This window comes from Sapajus apella, unplaced genomic scaffold (genome assembly GCF_009761245.1).
Source record: "Sapajus apella isolate SASKATOON/1434 unplaced genomic scaffold, GSC_monkey_1.0 scaffold29, whole genome shotgun sequence".
NCBI classification, from domain to species: Eukaryota; Metazoa; Chordata; class Mammalia; order Primates; family Cebidae; genus Sapajus; species Sapajus apella.
In genome coordinates, this window is record NW_022436969.1 from 25,335,885 (window position 1) to 25,346,513 (window position 10,629).

Consider the following 10,629-nt stretch of genomic DNA (forward strand, 5'->3'; position numbering starts at 1 on the left):
TTTGGGTCATATGTGATATTTTCATACCTGTATATAATATATAATGATTGAATCAAGATCATAGGGCTATCAGTCTCCTCAAACATTTGTTTTTTTCTTTGCGTTGGGAACATTGCAATTCTATTTATTTTGAAATATACAGGCCAGGTAGGTGGCTCATGCCTGTAATCCCAGCACATTGGGAGGCTGAGGCGGATGGGTCACCTGTGGTCAGGAGTTCGAAACCAGCCTAGTCAACATAGTGAAACCCCATATCTACTAAAAATGCAAAAATTAGCTGGGCACAGTGGCAGGCATCTATAATCCCAGCTACTCAGGAAGCTGAGGCAGGAGAATCTCTTAAACCTTGGAGACAGAGGTTGCAGTAAACCAAAATCACGCTACTGCATTCCAACCTGGGTGACAAGAGTGGAAACTCCGTCTCAAAACAAAACAAACCGTAACTCCAGAAATATACAATACATTATTGTTAACTATAACTTTTCTACTTTATTTTCAAATATCAGAACGTATTCCTTCTACCTAACTATATTTTGTTATCCCTTGTAATCTCTTTTCTCATGGGAGGAGTGTGCGCCCTGATGGTGCATGGTGGAAACCTGCCCCTTGTTGGAACCAGGATTAAATGTCACTGCACGGGAGCTGAAGGTTCCCACCCAGCAACGTCCACCCTTGGCTGTGCACCAGAGAGCCAGGGTTGCTCGTTCCCAGTTGTCCTGGCAGAGTGCCTCTGGGAGGGTGGTGAGGGGAAGAGAAGATGCATTCTGCAGGGAGAAGCATCAGAGGAGGGGACAGGGAGTCTCCTGCGTCTCTTAATTGCCTGACGGTCATGTGACTGGTCAGAGTGTTCCCAGCATTACACACAGCAGTCATCCAAAGAGAGGCAGCACCTCGAAGCCCTCAGCTAGAGAGGGGAATGGAGGCCAGTGAAGGCCTGGGGCCCCAGAGATTTGGGACAGGAAGAGAGGGTGGAAAAAAGGAAACAGAGGTGCCCCTTCCCATCTTTTTGTGGGGAATCAGTAAAATCTTTGTAGAATCTGTCCCGCCTCTTCTGTACCTCGATCCTATCCAGCTGCGGACACGGTGCCTGTTCTGCAGGATGTTTGTGCTGACCACAGGCTCAGAGAAGGGGACCATGGGAACCCCAGATTCTCTCCCCTCACTGAGGACAAGAGAGGGGCCCCCAACCCATGTTAATGGTGCAGGATCTGCAGGGACCTTAAGCTCATTAGCATGGCCTGGAACAAGAGACAATTCATAACCTCCAGCTTGTGTTATGCAGTAACCAAGAATGTGGCTTAATGTGGCCACCTTGTCGAGGCCTGGGCCCTCTTTAATGGGCGCTTGCTGCCCTCTAGTGGAGAAATGAGGAACAAGGGGGCGGGGGAACTTGCTCAGGGACACTCACCGGGAAAGGGCGATTTGCAGAGATGTCCAGTGTAGCAACGCACACCTTGATTTTGGTATAGAAGTGTTTATATGTGTTATGTATTAGGTGCTGCGGGTATATGAAATGAATTATAACCTCATTATGGGCTTGACTGTGTTCTCTCAAATTCACTTGTTGAAGCCCTAAGCCTTGCTCCCTTAGAATGTGGCTGTGTTCGCAGACAGGGTCTGTGAAGAGCTGAATGAATTACCATACGGTCCTTAGTGTGAACCCTAATCCCATATAACTCGTGTTCTTCTTTTTTCTTTTTCTTCCTTTTCATTCTTTCTTTTTTTTTTCTTTGCTATGACTCTAAATTTAGGTTTATTTTCATTAAGCTTTCAGAACATTTGCTGCAACTCAGGTAAAAACAGGTAAGTATTCACAGAATATGTAAGTCTAGAGTTCAGAAAAGTATTTCATCTAAAATACATCAATCCCCCCATCTGAAATCACGTAGACATTACTGATGTATTTGGAAGCATTTCTGTAGAGATGCTTTAGGCTGACTATGCTCAATGTTTTTGAGGGCCTGGTAAACCCAGTTCTCTTTTGTTCAGCAGTGCCTCATTTTCACTACATAAAGCTTGGTCTCCACTTCCGCTACCAATGCCTGCTTTACATGCTGTTGTACTGTGTTGGTAGGACATAAGGTGATTATATTATGAAAGGCCTCTAGATCACCTTGTTCAAATGTACAGCTGATTTCAGCATGTTCCAGGAGCAAGGGAACTGTCTCCAACAATTCTCAGATTGATAAATTTGATTTTCCAAGTATTCTCCACAAAAGGGCAGCAGATGGCTCTAAAAATTTGTTCAAAAATACCCAAGCAAGTGTTCCTTCAATGGACGGTCCCAGCAGTTCCAACCATCATCAGCCCATGAAGAGAAGAAGTGCATTTCAGTCCACGCGAATCTAGGCTGGGACTGAGAAAAGGAAATTCTTCTTCTCCTAATAACAGCATGTGGAGGCTCATAATTTCCCCATGGTAGTCCATCACTTTTTTTTTTTTTTTTTTTTTTTTTGAGACACAGTCTCACTCAGTTGCCCAGGCTAGAGTGCAGTTGGATGATCTCAGCACACTGTAGCCTCTGCCTCCTGAGTTCAAGTGATCCTCCTGGCTAAGCCTTCTGAGTAGCTGGGACTACAGCTGAGTGCCACCATATGTGGCTAATTTTTGTGTTTTTAGTAAAGATGGGTTTTACCATATGGGCCAGACTAGTCTCAAACTTCTGACCTCAACTGATCCATCCCCCTCAGTCTCCCAAAGTGCTGGGATTAAAGGTGTGAGCCACCACACCCGGCCTAGTCTATCATGTTTTGTTCTGAATTGTTGTAATATAATCTAAGCTAGACATCATGTTGGAAGTGCCATGGTTCCCATTCATCTTGAGGTGGTCCCAGAAAAGGATTCTGAGAATTAAGAAATCCAAAGATCCAGTGACAGAATTCTCCTAGACAATGAACTCAACCTTTTCAAGGCCTGGCACAGTGGCTCACACCTATAAAGCAAGCACTTTGGGAGGTTGAGGTGGGCCGATCATCTGAGTTCAGGAGTTCAAGACTAGCCTGATTAATATGGATAAACCCTGGTGGTGCATACCTGTAATCCCCAGCTACTCAGGAAGCTAAGACAGAGGAATCGCTGGAACTCAGGAGGCGAACATTGCAATGAGCCGACATTGTGCCATTGCACTCCAGCCTGGGCAAGAAGAGCATAACTCTGTCTCAAAAAGAAAAAAAAAAGAAAAGAAAATCAACCTTTTCAATCTTTTGCTTGCTGTTAAAGGAGCAGGGTGTCCTCTGTCTTTGTAACTGGTTCTGGTGTTTCCTTCAATTTTGGCTGTGATTGCTTTTGTATACTGAATAAGATTGTGTTTTTTCTTAACTGCATATATAACAATCCCCTTGTGTTGCTGAGTACTTAAATGTGACTTCTTAGTGGACGTTTTTACACCTAAGAAGTTTTCCTGCCCTTTGACTCTTCACTAACATTGCACAAATGGTGCTCCAAATCCTTAAATCAGCAACTGCTGCTCATGACATCTAATGGATAATACCTGCAAGAGGCACCATCATCAGCACCACCACCTACCTCGGGGCTGGCTGTCCAAACTTGTGTCTTTGTTCTGAAATTGGAAAGGTTCCCCTGTCCCCCTTGCTGGGTGTGTGGCTCACTTCTTCAGAGTTCTGCTTCTCAAACCTCTAGGGGAGCATACAGATGTGCAGGCTGTAAGGCTCCAACCCCCATGTCTAGGGGTAAATATTTACAGCTTTTGAAGCCCCAGTGGGCATGTGTTCCAGGGTGCTCTTTTAATTTTGCTATCTACAGGCAGCTTGTGTAGACCCTCTAACTTGCCACAGGGACAGAGGGCTTTCTGTATCCTGGACTCTTGTCTTGGTGTACCAGAAGATCCAGATCAGACACGGACTTGGAGAATGGGTGCAAGGTTTGTTTTTGAGATAGAGTCTTGTTTTGTTGCCCAGGATAGTGTGTAGTGGGCTGATCTCAGCTCACTGCAACCTCTGCTTCCTGGGCTCAAGCAATTCTCTTGCTTCAGCCTCTGGAGTAGCTGGGATTACGTACACCACCATGCCTGGCTAGTTTTTATATTTTTAGTAGAGACAGGGTTTCACCATGTTGGCCAGGATGATCTTGAACTCCTGACCTCGTGATCCACCTGCCTTGGTCTCCCAAAGTGCTGGGATTACAGGCACAAGCCACTGCACCCAGTCTGGGTGCAAGGTTTTATTGAGTGGAAGCAGCTCACAGCAGATGGGGAGCCAGAAGAGAGATGGTTCTCCCCCTGGAATTGGGCCACTCCATGGCCCAGGAACCCCTCCAACTGCCCCAGCCAAACTCTACGTCATTCTGCTGTCAGTGGCCCACCAGTGCCTGTCCCTGTCGGTGCATCCCTCTCACCATCCAGCCACTCCTGTGTTCCTCTCAACCTCCAGCTTCTTCTGTCTCTGCCCTGCTAGATTCTCAGGTTTTTATAGGCATAGGATGGGGGCATGGTAGGTCAGGTGGTCTTGGAAAATGTAACATTTGGGCAGGAAACACTTGTCCTCACCTAGGTCCAGGGTGTGGAGACTTAGTCAGGGACTACACCTTCTCTATTTGGCACTTCCCTTCCCTGCTTCTGCATCCTTTAAATGGACCATGCTCCTCCATTCTGGACACTTCCAAATCACTTCCAGAGCTGTGGATCTGCTGCAGTGGCAGGGATTTGCCAGGATTCTGCCTAAGCAGAGTCTGGGACTAACTGGGTGTTAGGCCTTCCACTCCCAGGCTCCAGTGACCTGGGTTCAGCATGAAGCTTGGGAAGGGGTGGCTGCCGTCCATGGGACAGGTATGCCTTTACATTGGTGGTCTTCCGGCTGCACCAGGTGGTTGGTGAGTTGCACAGGGCTATGATCTCCTCACTGTCCAGTAGGCAAAGTAGGTTATGGTAGTTTACCATCTCTGGAGAGCTGAGTCCTGACATCTCAACTCCCAAGACAGAGGGAGAGGACAATGACAGTAATGTCATCCCTATGGCCCACCAGGCCCATGTCTTGGCAGCAAACAGCAGAAGTCATGGCAGGTGCTCTTATAAGAATAAAAGATTAGTCTTGTAATCCCAGTGCTTTGGGAGGCCAAAGTGGGAGGATCGCTTGAGCCCAGGACTTTGAGACAAGACTGGACAACATAATGAGATCCCATTTCCACCAAAAAAAGAAAATTAACTGCGTGTGACGTTGTGTACCTGTAGTCACAGCTACTCAGAAGGCTGAGGTAGGAGGATCACTTGTTCCCAGGAATTCAAGACCAGCCTGGGCAATATAGCAAGACCCTGTCTCTGCAAAAAATTCAAAACTTAGCCTAGGACTATGCCTATAGTCCCAGCTACTTGGGAGGCTGAGGTGGGAGGATCACTTGAGCCCTGCAGTGAGCTATGATCATGTCACTGTGCTGCAGCCTGGGTGACAGAGCAAAACCCTGCCTCAAAGAATGAGAAGAGATTAGGACCCAGACATGCGCAGAGGAAAAGGAAAGACCCTGTGAGAACAGAGGGAAAGGACGACCTTTGACAAGCCATGGAGAGTGGCCTGAGAAAAAGCAACCCCGCCCATGCCTTGATCTCAAACTTCCAGGCTCCAGGATTACAAGGGATAGGTTTCTGTTGTTTAAGCCACTCATCCTGTGGTACTTGTCATGACGAACACACACACATGGATTATGTCCTTCAAAAGCCAGTATTCATAGATAAATCCAACTGAATGGCAGTGGTGAGCAAGACTTAGTGTCTCTTGCCAGCTTCCAAATGTCCAGTGCTTTCTGCATGCAGCCTCAGGCAGTGGCGCCAGGTGCATAACCATCCTAGCCCAGGAAACCCAGGGCAAGAGGATCCACTGCAGGCCCAGGAACGCAGGCAATCCCAAAGCCTAACAACCTAAGCCCTGGGATTCCCAGGGGAGGGGCACAGCATTTTGAAAGCAAGAACTTCTGACAAGGTGTCTGGGGTGAGGAAGGTTTTGATTTTGATTTCTCCTGAATTCTCTATAAAAATAGAGGGAGCAACCAGGACCCAGGTAGTGAAACCAAAGCCCTGCCCCCAGTGATGGAGGTGGTGGCCTGCGGCAAATCTGTGAGGTTTTGGCATCTATGGTGGGGGTGTTTCTGGGGGAGCCTGGGGGGAGGAAAGGGCATGGCAGTGGTGGGGGGGGAGTGAAGATAACACCAAGCAGAGCTGAATGAGGATGCAGGAGAGGGGGCCAGTGGATGCTGGCAGGCTGCAAAGAGGGGGTAACTGCCTGGAAGTTTAGGAATAGAAATTTCAAGGTCAAATCCTATGCAAAGCATTATAAATGTGTTATAAGAAAAAAGAAAATAGAATGAATAGTGTAAATCATGCTGGAAAGACTTGTCTACAAAGTGGATGAAAAATATGCCCTAATCATGTCCAAACAAATTTTAAGTAAGAAACTGATACAAGACACATGATAACACACATACATTTCTCTGAACTTAAAACTTTTAAAAATCCAGAATGAATGGCAAGAGTTTAGGGAAGGGTTGTAATGAACATTTAGATATCATTTCAGAGATGAATATTAAACCAGAAGAAAGACAGGAGTAAATAAACAGACAAGGGCCTAGGAGAAATAGAAGGTGAAAAGAGAGAAAATCTTTAAGTCATGAAGAAAAGAGAACACATAAAATCTCACTACAGGCCAGCACTAACAGAAGAACATTTCAACTTGATGACAGGGAGCAGTAATTTTGAATCTTGATTAAGCAAAAATTTCTCCTGTACACAAAAAAAGAATTTCAAGGATCACAGGTGCTGGTGAGGTTGTGGGAAATTAGAATCCTGTGCACTGTTCATGGGAATGTGAAATGGTACAGCCACCATGGATAACAGTATGGGGATTCCTCAAAAAATTAAAAATAGGGCCAGGCACAGCGGCTCACACTTGTAATCCTATCACTTTGGGAGGTTGAGGTGGAAGGATCACTTGACGCCATGAATTCAAGACCAGCCTGGACAACATAGTGACACCCTGTCTCTACAAAAGGAAAACCAAATTAGCTAGACAGGGTGATGTGCACCTGTGGTCCTGGCTACTCAGGAGGCTGAGGCAACAGGATCACTTGAGCCAAGGGATTCGGTTTTTCAGTGAGCCACAACTGTACCACTGCACTCCAGCCTGGATGACAGCAAGACCCTGTTCCCCCCAAAAAATAAATAAAACTAGAATAACCACATGATCCAGCAATTTCACTTGTGAGTATACCTGAAAGGCTTGAAAAGCAAGGTCTCTAGGACATACCTGCATACCCGTGTTTACAGCAGCATCATTCACAACAGCCAGCCTGACTTGGATTGCTTGGAGTGGAGCAATGGAAGTGCCTGTCAACAGACGAATAGATAAACAAAATGTGGTCTATACATACACCGAAATATCCAACCCCAAAAAGGAAAGGAATCCTGATACATGCCATAACATTGATGAACCCTGTGGCCACTGTACTCAGTGAGATAAAACAATAACACACACAAAAAAACCAAGTACTGTATGATTCAATTTATATGAGGTGCCTTGTGGAGTCAGACTGATAGAGACAGGAAGCAGAATGGTGGTTGCCAGGGGCTGAGGAGGCAGGGATGGAGCACTGGAATCTAATGAGACAGTCTCAGTTTTACACGATGCTAAAGCTCTGGAGGTGGGTGGTGGGGAGGGTTGAATGTGAACACACTTACTGCCCCTGAACTGCACACTTAGAAATGGTCAGAGTGGTGAATGTTATGTGTATTTGACCATGATTTAAATAATCTAATTAAAAAAAATTCCACTCTTCTCATTAGTAGACCTATATTATGAAAAACTGTACTGTTATTACATTTGAATTTGGTCAATAAAATTTTTGTGGAAATTTGTTTCTCTCTTGTGATATAAGTACCTACATTGAATCTCCAGTTTTGCCTCCCCTCCTGCAAGGTCTGAAATATATACTCTCTGGCACTGCACAGAAAATGCTTCCTGAGCCTTCCTCTAGAACACGGTTTGGCACATGCAGACACCCAGGAAAGAATGAAAGACAAGCTTCTTTCCTTCTTCACTGGATCCCTCTGGCAGCTTCCAGTGAAGGAGCACCCAAGCCAGTCTCTCTGCCCATGAGCTTCATCCCACAGACACCGCCCTCCCTTGCCTCATCTCTCGCAGCTGAAATCTCTTTCACCTACAAACCAACTCAAGTCTCAGCCTTAGAATGATGCCCTGGGCTCTGACCTCCCGTTCCTGTGTCCAAGCACATCCAGGAAGTTCCAGGTCACCTTCAGTTCCTGTATCCTGTTTCTTCTCTCTGACCTCAGACCCCACAGTGCCAGAGCTCTAAGGGTCCTCCCACCTGAGACAATGCTCAGGCCTCTCGGTATTATGATTCCCAAAGGGCATGATCCCAGGTCTTTCTGGATCCCACCTTGCATGCTTCATGCTTCCATTTTTAGCCACATTCCTGCACAAACTGTGACCTGGTCTCAAGGAATGTTTCTCAGGTGTGCTGTGTAGGCTTGGTTGCCAGGGCAACAAGAAGGACCTCAGCCCCACCCACCCCCAGCTCACACAGCAAGGGCATTTAGGCCTCACATTCGGTAAGCCCAGTGTGGGAGGCCCTGACTCCTTGTACCCATGATGACATCAAGGGACACGATATCTTCCTGTCTCTGCTCTGCCATCCTCAGCTGGCTTCCCTCAGCTGCCATTCCAGTATTCACACCAGATGTGATAGTGTCTTAAGAAGTAGAGACTGTCTCTTCCCATGGCTCACTTTTTAAATGGAGTGTGCATTCTAGAAGCCCCGTGCTAGACTTCCCTGTGCCTTGCACAGGACTGAATCACAGAACTGTGCCCTCAGCAGTGACTGGCAGGGGATGGGGTGACCCAAACTGGATTCAGCCTGACACCCTGAGCTGTGCTAGGCAGAGGGCCCCTGAACAGAATTGAGATTGTGAGGCCAGAGGGCCAGGCTGCACTCCCTCCTCTCTCCCAGGCCTCATCCATGGCCCTGTCTTGGGTCCAACAGCTGTGTGCTATGTCTGTCTGCACATGCAGCATCTGACCCCTGGGCTGGGGGGAGATTATTTGCCATGTTCAGCACCTCAAGAGCAGGGGGTGCATTTCACTTAGCTCCAAATCCTGAGCACCCTCAGCCATGCTAGTGGATCACATGCGGGGAAGGACCTGAGGGACGGCAGAGAAGGGAGAGCACTATGTCTGCACCCAGGAGAAAGTTCTAAAAAAATGGGAACCTCTGTGACTAAAATGAATTGACTTTGTAATAAAAACAATGGCTTTGCTCTTCTAGGAGGCACAAAAAGGAGCCCGGGGCAGTGACCAGGAGCCCCAGACAGTGGTTAGGAGCCCTGTGCAGTGAGCAGGAGCCCCAAGCAGTGAGCAAGAACCCCAAGCAGTGGTCAGGAGGACCGGGCTGTGAGCAGGACTCCCAGGGAGTGACCAGGAACCTCAGGTAGTGGCCAAGAGCCCCAGGAAGTGAGTAGAAGCCCCAGATGATGGTGGCTATGAGCCTTGGGTGGTGGTCACAAGCCCCAGGAGAGGCCAAGAGTCACAGGCAGTGAGTAGGAGTCCTGAGTGGTGGCTCTAGGCAGTGAGCAGGAGCCTCGGCTGTGAGGAGGAAGAGCCCTAGGCAGTGAGTGGGACCCCCAGGCAGAGGTCAGGAGCCCCAGGCAGTGAGGAAGAAGAGCCCCAGGCAGTGGCCAGGAGCCCTAGGTAATGGTCAGGAGACCAGGCAGTGGCCATGAGCCCTAGGCAGTGAGGAGGAGCCCCAGTCAGTGAGCAAGTGTCCCAAGCAGTGAGCAGGAGACTTGGATAGTCAGGAGGAGTCTGAGGCAGCAAGCGGGAGCCATGGGCAGTGGCCAGGAGCTGCAGTGTGCCAGTGTTCACTCTGACACTCAGGCAGGGACATCTGGACCAGTGTCCTACATGGGCTGGGTCTCGGGCTCCTTCCTCCATGAATTAGCAGAACCTAAGGTGCCTGCTCTTGAACATGGGAAGATGACATGACACTTCTTGTAGGCCTTTCTCTAACCTCTTCCCTTTGCAGTTATTCCTTGTCAACGTAAACGTGTCAGGGGATGACCTTGTGATTCTCAAGGAGCCCTAATGTAGGAGTCTCAGGCACAGAATAGTTCCTACCGAGCTTGCCATGCTGACCAAGACTTTCCCAGCTCAGAGCAGACCTCACACTCAACCAGGAGGCTGCCCAGGACCTTGGTGAGCTCCAGAGTTTTCTCTCCCTGCAGGGGGCTCTCCAGGAGCCCGCAACTCAGCAAGTCTCTCCTTAGTGAAATGCGTGGGAGGAGGTGCTGCGAGACCCTAGGCCTCCAGGAAGCTGGAAGATGCAAATGGGGTGCAAGGCAGGGCAGGGCTGGGGGTGTGCAAGGTTTACAGAGGCAGTGAACAGAATTCTGTTAACTGGGAAAAGAATGAAAAGGTGAGGCACATGGATTTAGGTCTCGAGGCTCAGAAAGCTGAAGCAAGGGGTCTGAGTCAAGCGGACAGGGCTTGTCTGCACAGGACCGCTTCAACGGACATCAGAGAGCATGTGTCTGCACAAAGGCCTGCCAGTGAAGGTTTTCAAGTTATTGTTCACACGTCACACTGAAGGGTTTGGAAACACTTCCTGGGTACTCCC

The 10,629-nt window shown here is 48.1% G+C and overlaps 1 pseudogene; it reads right to left on the bottom strand.

Annotated features, from left to right (window-relative positions):
* Nucleotides 1–1,944: 1,944 nt before the first annotated feature.
* LOC116561359 lies at nucleotides 1,945–4,918 on the bottom strand (annotated as a pseudogene).
* Between the last annotated feature and the right edge of the window lie 5,711 nt (nucleotides 4,919–10,629).